This window comes from Siphateles boraxobius, unplaced genomic scaffold, assembly GCF_051911475.1.
Source record: "Siphateles boraxobius isolate OS27281-9 unplaced genomic scaffold, OSU_SipBor_1 11, whole genome shotgun sequence".
In the NCBI taxonomy this organism is placed as follows: domain Eukaryota; kingdom Metazoa; phylum Chordata; class Actinopteri; order Cypriniformes; family Leuciscidae; genus Siphateles; species Siphateles boraxobius.
Genome location: NW_027508711.1, coordinates 11475986 through 11487993, shown reverse-complemented (window position 1 = coordinate 11487993; position 12008 = coordinate 11475986). Strand labels below are relative to the sequence as shown.

Below are 12008 nucleotides of genomic sequence, written 5' to 3'. Positions count from 1 at the left end.
TTTAAGATATGTTGTTGTATTGCATCAGTTTCCTGTTCCATAGTCTGAGTGAGGAGTTTTTTCTAAAGAGAACTTCAAAAGTAATGTCCTGTTTTAGTAAGTACATCAGAGCCAGTCACCTGTCTGTGTCTGCTGTGAAGAGAACCACATGACCCCATCAGCAGGGCAACCCACCGGTGTGTGTGTCTGCCACCAGCTCCATGTGAATTATAGTGTGTGTGTGTGTGTGTGTGTGTGTGTGTGTGTGTGTGTGTGTGTGTGTGTGTGTGTGTGTGTGTGTGTGTGTGTGTGTGTGTAAGAGAGAGAGAAAGAGTGACACATACTTACCTCTTAGAGACAGATTGATTCACGGGTCTTGCTTTGGTGCTTCTTATGGTGCCAGGGTCAGATTTGGCTGCTAGGCAACAGCGATGCCCCTGCCCCACAGAAGTTGACTTAAGAAAACACCAACAGCCCACCACTGATTGCCCAGATTATGTCAACATGTACATTTTTATAGTGATTTAAAAGTCATGCCGTTATTATGCATCACAATACTTCAAAACTGTACATAATCACCGCCATAAAATACATTAAGAGGATATGATAAAATGTAACATAAAAGACACACCATTAAGAGGCATCGGATAACATAAATCCATACAGTGGCAAAACAAACATGTAAATATTACATAAATTAGTGAAAAAATATTTATGGAGTATTACTGTTTAAAGCACACACAACCATTCACACATTATATTCAATGTTACAGATATTCTGTACTGTAATGTCAATGTATCATGCAAAGAAAGGGGATTGATTCAAACTATACTCTCACATCGCCATATCTATATAGTCTATTATCTCAAATATACTTTATAATTTACCTGTCATCAACAGTGTAATTTTAATGAATCTGTCGACATGATGATGGTGAATTGTACAGCTGGTACAAATATGTCCGCATCACTATCAGATGCTTTCTTAACTTCTGTTTTCTCACCGCTGTCATTTTTGCTGTGTGTTTATTTTGATATTATGAGGAAAGCGTGCAGCACATATTTGCATATTCATCAAAACGTCACTCTCAGCAGCATGTACGGATATTTGCTAACAGCATTGCAAAAGTTTTTCCATGAGTACATTGGGGTCTTGCATAACATTCAGTGAGCACGAGCAATACGTTTACAGCCACCGGTGTCGCTAATACAAATAGCCCCTTTAATATAGAAAACTGGGTAACACTTTATTTTACAGTGTCCTTGTTACATATGTTACATGTACTTAGCATAGTAATAACAGTAAATTATGCATAATTACATGGAACTAACCCTCAACCAAACCCTAATCCTACCCTAACCCTATAGTAAGTACATGTAGTTGCGTAATATTACTCAGTTCTTAAATATATAATTACACTGTAACAATGACCTTAAAATAAAGTGTAACCGAAAACTTATTTAAATTGTAATACTTTTAACTCAATATTACAGCCTTGGTGAGCATAAGAGACTTGGTGAGCAAATCTGACCAATCCAAAATTTTGGAAAGGTAGTGTATACAAGTAATGAAAACTATAGCAGAAAATATGTCTAAGCAAGTATCTGTCACTAATATAACAAACCTCACATTAAAACTAGAAACTAGCAGCTATTTCTGACAGGTTACGAATGATTCAGTGACCCAACTTTGTTTTGTTAATTAATGAATGAGCGTCTTTGATCGAATCAGTTAAATGAGTAATTCAATAACTCACTAATAAAGACTCATTTAATTCATGAATTAATAAGCAGGTTTGAATAAATTGGTTGAATGAATTATTAATTGACCCACTCATTAAGACTCATAACGATGTAACCTGCAGAAACAATCACTGAAAAATCCCCATACTAATCTAGTCTCGCATATACAGACCTTCAGACTGATGGCAGAAACTCCCAAAGTGTTTCTCATTTTGTGTGCCATATGCATCAGACGTTCAGCCAACAGTTCTTGGGCGTAACGTCTGAGACTGAGATTAAGACTGATTTAACACTATGACACAAACAGAGTCATACATTGGAAGTATCAGTGCTGTTGGTTTTATAATAGCACTCTTGGAATGCTAATCAACCTATCAGATTTGAAGGCCATAACTAACTGTGGTTTTAATACATAAATAGTACACTGACTGCTAGAAATGTCACTGGATTGACTTTTTGGTCTATCCTCCAAGAAAATTATGCTGATATTGGTTTATTTTTTTACTACTTGCATGTAAGACAACATACATCGATCACTTAGAGACAAATCTAGTGGTTTGAAGAGCTGATATTTGAATTGTGAATATCAGAAACACGGTTCTCTCTTACAGTAATTTAAATTGACCAGTTTCAACAGAGGAGTCTTTACTTTTCACAAGGCAGTGATCTATAATTACTATGTTTAAGCAAGAACAGTCAATTTCTTTGGATAGCTTTAGTACAGAGAGAAAGTGACTTGATCCTGTTTAAACAACAAAATGGAACAATTCTGTCCATGTTGAGAACTATGTAGGTCAGTTATACTACAATGGTGTGGTCAAGTGGTCAAAGATCTCAGCTGGTAAAAGAAGGGTTGTAATCCACATACCATAAACTAGATGTGTTCCTGGGCAAGACACTTAACATAAAGATGTTTCAAGGGGACTGTAGGGTATGGACCAATCAGACACATACTAATTATTCATTATATACAAAGGTTTATGAAACTCCTCACACAGCCCAAATGAACAAACACAAGGGCAGAAACAGTGTCATGTTACAGGGCATGATAAGGAGATTTTACGACCTCCGAGGAATGTGGCCACATACTCAAGAGAGAGACTATGAAACAGAAACCCTCTTTAAAACAGACTTTGCTGCATTAATCATAGACTAACTGATCTATAAATGAACATGCATAAAACTGTGAAAGAAACAGTGTAAATGGTTTACTGTCTCGTGTACTATTAGGTATATATTATGGTATGTATCCTGGTATACAACCAACTAACGATCAATGTAACCTCACCTGTATCATGCCTCCTACCTAATTAATCCTCATTTAATGACTCACACTTTGATGTACATCACCTTCTTCTAGAATGCAGTGTGGATGTGTTATAGCTATCTGAGCATTAATGAAGGTATAATCATGCTAGGGACAAAGATCCGTAAATCAACTAAGAGCCACTTTCCCTCTCAGACATGTCACCTTTCTGATTGGTCGAGCTCAACCCTTAGGGGAGGATCTTTTCCAGGCCTTATTAGAGACAGTCCACATGTGACCTCCCTCTCTTAGTTCTTCAATCCAGCCGCAACACTGTTCTGGTGATTCTGGGGAACCCCCTCCCCCTACACGGGGGCCCCAGGGCCCAGCAGGCCTCAATCCAACCAGATATGGGCACAGGCAGGAGAGAGATGACTCTCTCACAAAGAACCAAGGACAATCTCAAGAGTTTTGGAACAAAGACTCCAACCAACAACGACTCCAATCACCCATCCTTCCGACTACCTCACTTCTCCTGGGTGCTCGGCGTGGCCTCAACAGAGTCCCAGGCCTTCACCAAACCAGTCATGCGTTCCTGGAGAAAGAGAACGCTCAACCAACTTCCACTTGACACTGCCGGAACCATCAACGACTTCAATTTTCAACAACTTCAAGAATTGTTCCTATTACAAATGCAAGTATTCAATTCAATGAAATGTGAAAATGAAATTCTGATGGTTCTTCTCGTAGACCCTCTTCCGGTTTCCAATTTCATCCTATCACTAACCTATTTATGTATTCATGTGTGTATGTTGTTTAGTTTATTTATATTCATATAAATATCTATATTTAGTTAATAAAACTTGTACATAATATGTATTTGGTTCTGTTTTGTTTGCAATACAAGTCACTTTACGATCACGGTTTTTGCTACTGGCTCAAAGTACTGTACAGCCGAAGAAATAATCATTCTTCTGTGGCCAGGGAAGATACCCTTTTCTTAGAATAAATTAATAATCAAAAGAGTTTGTTGGAAGAAATGATTAATTGATTGTAATATTAATTCAGCCACATCAAGTTAATCCAATTAACTGACCAAAATATTTATAATTAATAATAACAAGATATTATTGATTATTAATATTTCCAAGAAGCTAAGTTCCTTACAGGACGGTTTCTATAAATGTGTTAGCCACTTTGAATAAAAGCATCTGCTACATATCCCCAATGCAAAGGAATTATTGAATTATTCAGAATTCTGGTTCTTATATAAAGTCTGCAGATATACTCTCCAAATCAAACACTTTCTGTTCCAAAGCCTGAGTTTTAAAGCCTGACTGTGCATTGATGATGTCAAATGAGAGATGTTTGTAGAATTGTTAAGTCTTATGCAATTGATAAAACCTGCATGGAATCATGACATCAAATATTCTGTTTAGTTGCACAAATTACTTTTAAATTTGCTTCTTGACTCTTACATATTTGTTATTGACTGAATTTCAGAGCTAAATCTATCAGATCATGTAAACACTATACTAAATATGATCATTTACATTCGGTAATTGGCACATAATGTCGTCTCACATTATGTAAGCTCTCACAGACTTTGAGAGCTTAAATAATTCAATCTTTTTTTAGAAACAGGATGAAACAGGCCACAGAAGTGCCAATCCAGAAGCACATGACTAGTTCTAACCTTCATCCTTCCTACCTTGTATTTGTGTTTGAATACTAATCGATGAGTCAGTGTTGATCTTCTGTAAATGAACATCGATCAATGTGTTGATGGAAAGTTGATATAAGTGAATGTCTATAGAGCTGAGAAAGTCTGCTTATCTCCGTTGCCAGATTGCTTTACAAAATGGTCCAGAAACTTCATGTGCCGATCAGTGTCTGTGAGCCTTTGAACAACACTTGATTCGTTTCATGGCAGTGGAATTTTGTCTTCATACGAATAATTCAGGCCACCCCAGTTGTCTGCAAACCAATTCACTTTTAACATGCTTTGTGAATGCAATATGATAAGGGTTCACTTTGTTCCCTTTTGAGTAATTCCAAAAATATTCTAAATAGAGAATAGAGAATGCCCGTTCTTGCATTCTGTTATATTTTTATTGTTGTATCATGTGTTGTTGTTTTTTATTTGTTGCATTTTTGAGATAGTGTCGTGTTCTTAGTAGTTCCAAAAAAAAAAATGTCTTAAGCTTTAGGAAAGGAAGAATTGTCTACTTGCTTGCTTTCACCATGCAGTGCAGCCGTGTCCAATCCTGCTCCTGGAGGATCAATGTCAATGGTGTGATCCAAGATGGCGCCGCGGTTGGCTGCCTCGGTGTGGAGCTCTCCAGCTATTGTGTTGTTTTTGTTCGTTTGTTCTGCGTTTAGTCATTCTTTTCCTATCAGTTTCACCAAAGACGAACTACTGGACATTAGGAAACACACACCAGAAACCTTTTCTACAGTTTTTGATTATTCGGACGTTTTGCTGGACATTCTCGTCGGAGGTGCAGCGTTGTTGTTCAAACGCGCGTTCAGACGCAAACGCGGGAAGCCAGCCGGCGCGCTGGTTAAACTCCGCGAGCGCGGCCTGCGCACTGCACTCCCCAGTATTCATCTCGCGAATCTCTGATCCCTTCCTAACAAAACGGATGAACTTCTTCTCCTCACACACACTAACAAGGATTTTTTAAACTCTGCTGCTGTGTGCTTCACTGAAACCTGGCTGAGTGAACCCATACCGGACAACGCAATACATCTGCCGGGCTTCCAGCTGTTCCGAGCTAACGGGGAAAACGAGAGGTGGTGGATTCTGTTTCTACATTAACGAAAGTTGGTGTTCAGATGTAACAACACTGAAGAAGATGTGCTCTCCTAATTTAGAGGCACATTTCATAAACTGTAAACCCTTCTACTCGCCTCGGGAATTTTCCTCTTTCATTCTCGTGAATGTTTACATCCCTCCAGACGCGTGCGTGAGCGCGGCGCTACAACAGCTGGCTGAACAAATATCTGAAACGGAACAAAGGTACCCAGATTCTCTTTTAATCATTCTTGGGGATTTTAACAAAGCAAATCTTTCCCGTGAACTACCAAAATACAGACAGCATGTGACAGCAATGATCTGGATGAGCTCACAGATACTGTAACATCATTTATAAGTTTCTGTGAGGATACATGCATTCCTACCAGGACATTCTTATCATTCACTAATGATAAACCATGGTTTACTGGGAAACTCAAACACCTTCGTCATGCCAAAGAGGATGCCTACAGAAGTGGGGATAAAATCTTGTATAACCAGGCCAGAAACAGATTGACAAAGGAGATCAGAGTTGCTAAAAGGAACTACTCTGATAAACTGAAAAACCAGTTTTCATCCAACGACCCATCATCAGTCTGGAATGGCCTGAGGAACATCACCAACTACAAGTCACCATCCCCTCGATCTGTGGACAATCAACACCTGGCTGACGATTTAAATTCATTTTACTGCCGGTTTGAAAAGCCCTCATTCACACCACACACCCGGTCTGATCTGCACTTCACACTTTCACCATCACCTCCTGCACTCCAATTATCACTCCCCCCTCCTGCCATCCAACCTGAGCTTAAGGTCTGTGTGGAGGACGTGAGCCAGTCTTCAAAAAACAGAAGACTAGGAAAGCCTCAGGCCCAGACGGCATCTCATCTGCTTGCTTAAAAGCCTGCGCTGACCAACTGGCCCCGGTCTTCACGCAGATCTTCAACAGATCATTGGAGCAGTGTGAAGTTCCCTGCTGCTTCAAACGCTCCACTATCATTCCTGTCCCCAAAAAACCCAAAATCACTGGACTTAATGACTACAGACCTGTCGCTCTCACGTCTGTGGTCATGAAGTCGTTTGAAAGACTGGTGCTGGCCCACCTGAAGGACCTCACTGGACCCTTGCTGGATCCCTTTCAGTTTGCTTACAGAGCAAACAGGTCTGTGGATGATGCAGTCAACATGGGTCTGCATTATATCCTGCAACATCTCGACAGACCAGGGACTTATGCAAGGATCCTCTTTGTGGACTTCAGTTTGGCCTTCAATACCATCATGCCTGGTCTTCTCACAGCCAAACTGACCCAGCTCTCCATACCATCCTCGATCTGTCAGTGGATCACCAGCTTCCTGACGGACCGGCAGCAGCGAGTGAGACTGGGGAAACACACATCCAAGACACTCACAATCAGCACCGGAGCCCCCCAAGGGTGCGTTCTCTCCCCACTGCTCTTCTCCCTGTACACTAATGACTGCACTTCTAAAGACCCCACTGTCAAGCTCCTGAAATTTGCAGACGACACCACTGTCATCGGTCTCATCCAAAACGGTGACGAGTCTGCTTACAGACTGGAGGTTGAACAGCTGGCTGCCTGGTGCAGTTATAACAACCTTGAGCTGAACACGCTCAAAACAGTGGAGATGATCGTGGACTTCAGGAGGAACAGCTCAGCACTCCCCCCACTCACCATCATGAACAGCACTGTGGAAGCAGTGGAGTCATTCAGGTTCCTGGGCACTATCATCTCTCAGGACCTGAAGTGGGACAATCACATTGACTCCACTGTGAAAAAGGCCCAGCAGAGTCTGTACTTCCTTCGCCAGCTGAGGAAGTTCAACCTGCCACAGGATCTGCTGATTCAGTTCTACTCAGCCGTCATTGAGTCTGTCTTGTGCGCTTCCATCACTGTCTGGTTTGGTTCAGCTACCAAATCAGACATCAGGAGACTACAACGGACAGTCCGGACTGCGGAGAGGATCATTGGTGCCCCCCTGCCAAACCTCCAGGACCTGTACTCTTCCAGAGTGAGGAAGAGAGCAGGTAAAATCATCACAGACTCCACTCACCCTGGACACCACCTGTTTGAACTGTTACCGTCAAGACGGAGACTCAGATCACTGGCCACAAGAACATCTCGGCACAGGAACAGTTTCTTCCCACAGGCCATTTCCCTCCTGAACAGTTAACACTCCTCCAAAGGCATATGCCTGTAAGTGCAATACTCCCACTGTTTAGTGCAATATCCTACAACTCAGGTGATACTTATATGTAGATTTATTTATTTATAATATTCAAAACACTGTAAATAGGTTCATAATCTGTAAATCTGAAAATGTCTATTCTGACTAAACCCAACTGTGATAGTTTTATTCTCATATATTTATATATATATATATATATATATATATATATATATATTAGGGGTGTGCAAAGCAGCCGGTATTTGTATCTGTATTTGTATTTGTTGAGGGGGGAAAAGTATTTGTATTTGTATTCGAGTAAAATCCAAAATAGGCGTAAAAATCTAGTTTTTTTGCGTTACACTTCTAATTTACGTTATAGTGTAAGTATTCTTTAATTATACAGTATAAATCCAGCAATGAACATGTACCAAGGAACGTCATTGAAAAGAAAATAACATAACAGCCATTACCTCATCCATGGTTAAACCAACAACTAATAAAATACCATTGTGAACATTATGAATCCCACCACCCCCCGTCCTTGTTGGAGGACGCTGAACAGACAGAATAAGTAAGGGATAATGTATAGCGAGGCGATTGATTATGAGCCTGACGCGAAGCGGAGGGGTCTTGAATCAGCCTGAAGGGTTTGTATTCGCTATAACAACCACCTCGCTATACATTATCCCGCTTACTACATGGCTACCTACCAAATAAATCAATAATTTGACTCAAAATATTGATTTAAAAAGGAGTTTATTGATTTAAAAACGATTGTATTGCTTCCGCTAAAAAAAATAGTCCGTTCCGTCTCTACGTTTAGAATCCATGGCAACGCTCTGTTTTTCATGGCAACGGTGTGTTATACTTAGCAGCGGTCTGTTATTAAGAAATAACAATGGAAATAACAGACCGCATTCTACATTAGAATTCAACCAAGCCATGTAATAAAAACAAATAATTACGGAGCTAACAGAGCTACGTAAACAGAGCGAACATGAGAGCACCCGGCTGCAGACGTCAATAATGCAGTGTAATGAAATAATCTCCCGATCAAACTCCACTTCCCGAAAGTTATAAACTGCCTCCGGAACCCAGTTAAGGTACAAAAATCTATTCAACAAAAATAATAATGCAGTTAAGTGTTTTTTCGCTCAGCCGAGCCCTCTCTGTTGCTGTGTGGAGCAGCCTGTGTCAGTCACCTCTTCCTGAACGTCACTCACTCACTCGCGCACTGCGGTCTCGTGAGGAAACGCAGCTTTTTGATATAAAGTTTTTCTTGTTCCCGAATACAAATATTTTTTAAAGTATTTGTTCGAAATAAGTATTCGTAAAAAACACGTTATTTGTGCCTTTCCGAATACCGTATTCGGGTTCGGCTCCACCCCTAATATATATATATATATATATATATATTTTTTTTTTTTATTCTTACAATTGTAGTATTATGTTTCATGTTGTATTTGTATTTGTATATGTCCACTGGAAGCCTCAGTACCAAAACAAATCCCTTGTGTGTGCAAGCACACTTGGCAATAAAGCTCTTTCTGATTCTGATTCTGATTCTGATGTCATGCAGAGTTTAGCTCCAACCTGCCCCAACATACCTGCCTTGTACTTTTGAGAAATCTTAAAGACGTTGATTAACTGGTTGAGGTGTATTTAATTAGGGTTGGAGCTGAACTTTGCAGGACAGTAGCCCAGGATTGGATACCGCTTACGTAGAACAAGGGCCTGTCCCAATACCCATACCTGCGGTCTTGGCCAATGGAGATTATGTGCACTCTTCAGAAAGTAAATCGCAAGACTGTCCCAGGTCAGAAAAATTCTCAAAAGCTTAGTGCCCTTTATGCACACTAAATCTACACTATCTCTAATACAGTTTCAACATGGTATTTAAGGTTAAGTTTATTCTATCATACATCATGTTCAGAAACTCACATGCCCGAAATCATGAGAATTCAAAGAAAACTTTCCATGTGTAAATCAAATTAGACATTACATATATATTCATATTGTTGTACATTTTATTGGTGCAGTATGTGTGTTTTGTAAAATGTTTAAAGGACCAACATTTAAATTAATCAAATCAATCAATCAAATCCTTTTATTGTCACACAACCATATACACAAGTGCAACAGTGGGTGAAATTCTTAGGTGCAGTTCCGAGCAACATAGCAGTATGTCACGATGTGACGAAAACAATTACAGCAAACATCAGATTTACATAGATTACACATCTAATGTGCGCACAATTACTCACAGTACCATATACACTAACAGAACAATAAATAATATACAATGTACAATATACAACAGTTTACAATATACAACAATATACAATATACAACAATTTACATATACAACAGTATACAAAAATACAAAAAGAGGTAATTATACATAGAGTAGATACTCGTAAGGTGCAATATATATATATATATATATATATATATATATATATATATATATATATATATATATATATATATATATATATATTATGTAAATGCAGTAGGTTATGTTGTGCTGTGTTGACAGTTAGAATGTTTATGGTTATTGATCATGAGGGATCAAGAGTTTAGAAATCTAATTGCTTGTGGGAAGAAGCTGTCATGGAGTCGGCTGGTGTGTGTCCTGATGCTGCGGTACCGCCGGCCTGAGGGTAGCAGTGAGAGCAGCCCATGGCTCGGGTGGCTAGAGTCTCTGATGATCCTCCGAGCTTTCTTCACACACCGCCTGGCATAAATATCCTGGAGGGAGGGAAGCTCACCTCCGATGATACGGCTGGCAGTGCGCACCACCCTTCGCAAGGCTTTGCGGTTACGGCTGGTAGTATTGCCATACCAGGCAGTGATGCAGCCAGTCAGGATGCTCTCGACGGTGCTGGTGTAGAACTGTGTGAGGATGTGGCGGTTCATTCCAAACTTCCTCAGCCGTCTCAGGAAGAAGAGGCGCTGATGAGCCTTCTTCACGACGGCCTCAGTGTGGACGGACCATGTGAGTTCCTCTGTGATGTGGACACCGAGGAACTTGAAGCTGCTGACTCTCTCCACCGGTGCTCCATTGATGGTGATGGGGCTGTGTTCTCTGTCGTTCTTCCTGAAGTCGACCACTAGCTCCTTGGTTTTGCTGATGTTGAGGGAGAGGTTGTTCCTCTGACACCAGTGCGTCAGAGTGAGCACCTCCTCTCTGTAGGCCGTTTCATCGTTGTCGGTGATCAGACCTACGACCGTAGTATCATCAGCAAACTTGATGATGGAATTAGAGCTGTGAGTTGCCACGCAGTCATATGTGTACAAGGAGTACAAGAGTGGGCTGAGAACACAGCCCTGTGGGGCTCCAGTGTTGAGGGTCAGTGATGAGGAGATGTTGCTGCCTATTCTAACCACCTGGCGTCTGTTTGACAGGAAGTCCAGGATCCAGCTGCACAGCAAGCTGTTTAAGCCCAGAGCCCGGAGTTTCACATCAAGCAAGGAGGGCACTATGGTATTGAATGCTGAGCTGTAGTCTACAAATAGCATTCTCACATATGTGTTCCTCTTTTCCAGGTGGGAGAGAGCAGTGTGTATTGTAGATGCAATAGCATCATCAGTGGAGCGGTTATTGCGGTATGCAAACTGCAGTGGGTCTAGTGAGGAAGGTAGAACAGAGCAGATGTAATCTCTGACTAGTCTCTCAAAGCATTTACTGATGATGGGGGTCAGAGCAACAGGGCGCCAGTCATTTAAGCAGGTGATGTTGGTTTGCTTCGGTACAGGTACGATGATGGACGTTTTGAAGCATGTGGGGACTACAGACAAGGAGAGGGACCAATTGAAAATGTCCGTAAAAACACCAGCTAGTTGGTTCGCGCACTTTCTGATGACGCGGCCCGGAATACCGTCTGGACCCGCGGCTTTACGGATGTTCACCCGACGGAAAGATCGGGTTACATCCGCTACAGAGACGGAGAGTGTACTAACCTCTGTAGCTTCAGCCGCGAGAACTCTCTCCGCGAGGGGGATGTTAGTTCCCTCAAATCGAGCATAAAAAGTGTTCAGCTCATCTGGGAGAGAG

General features: G+C 40.9%; 1 protein-coding gene across 1 annotated transcript in view; it reads left to right on the top strand.

The window, feature by feature from the left end:
* The window catches only part of sgcd (sarcoglycan, delta (dystrophin-associated glycoprotein)), a 284743-nt gene that overhangs the window by 48504 nt on the left and 224231 nt on the right, over positions 1-12008 (top strand). The window lies entirely within an intron of this gene.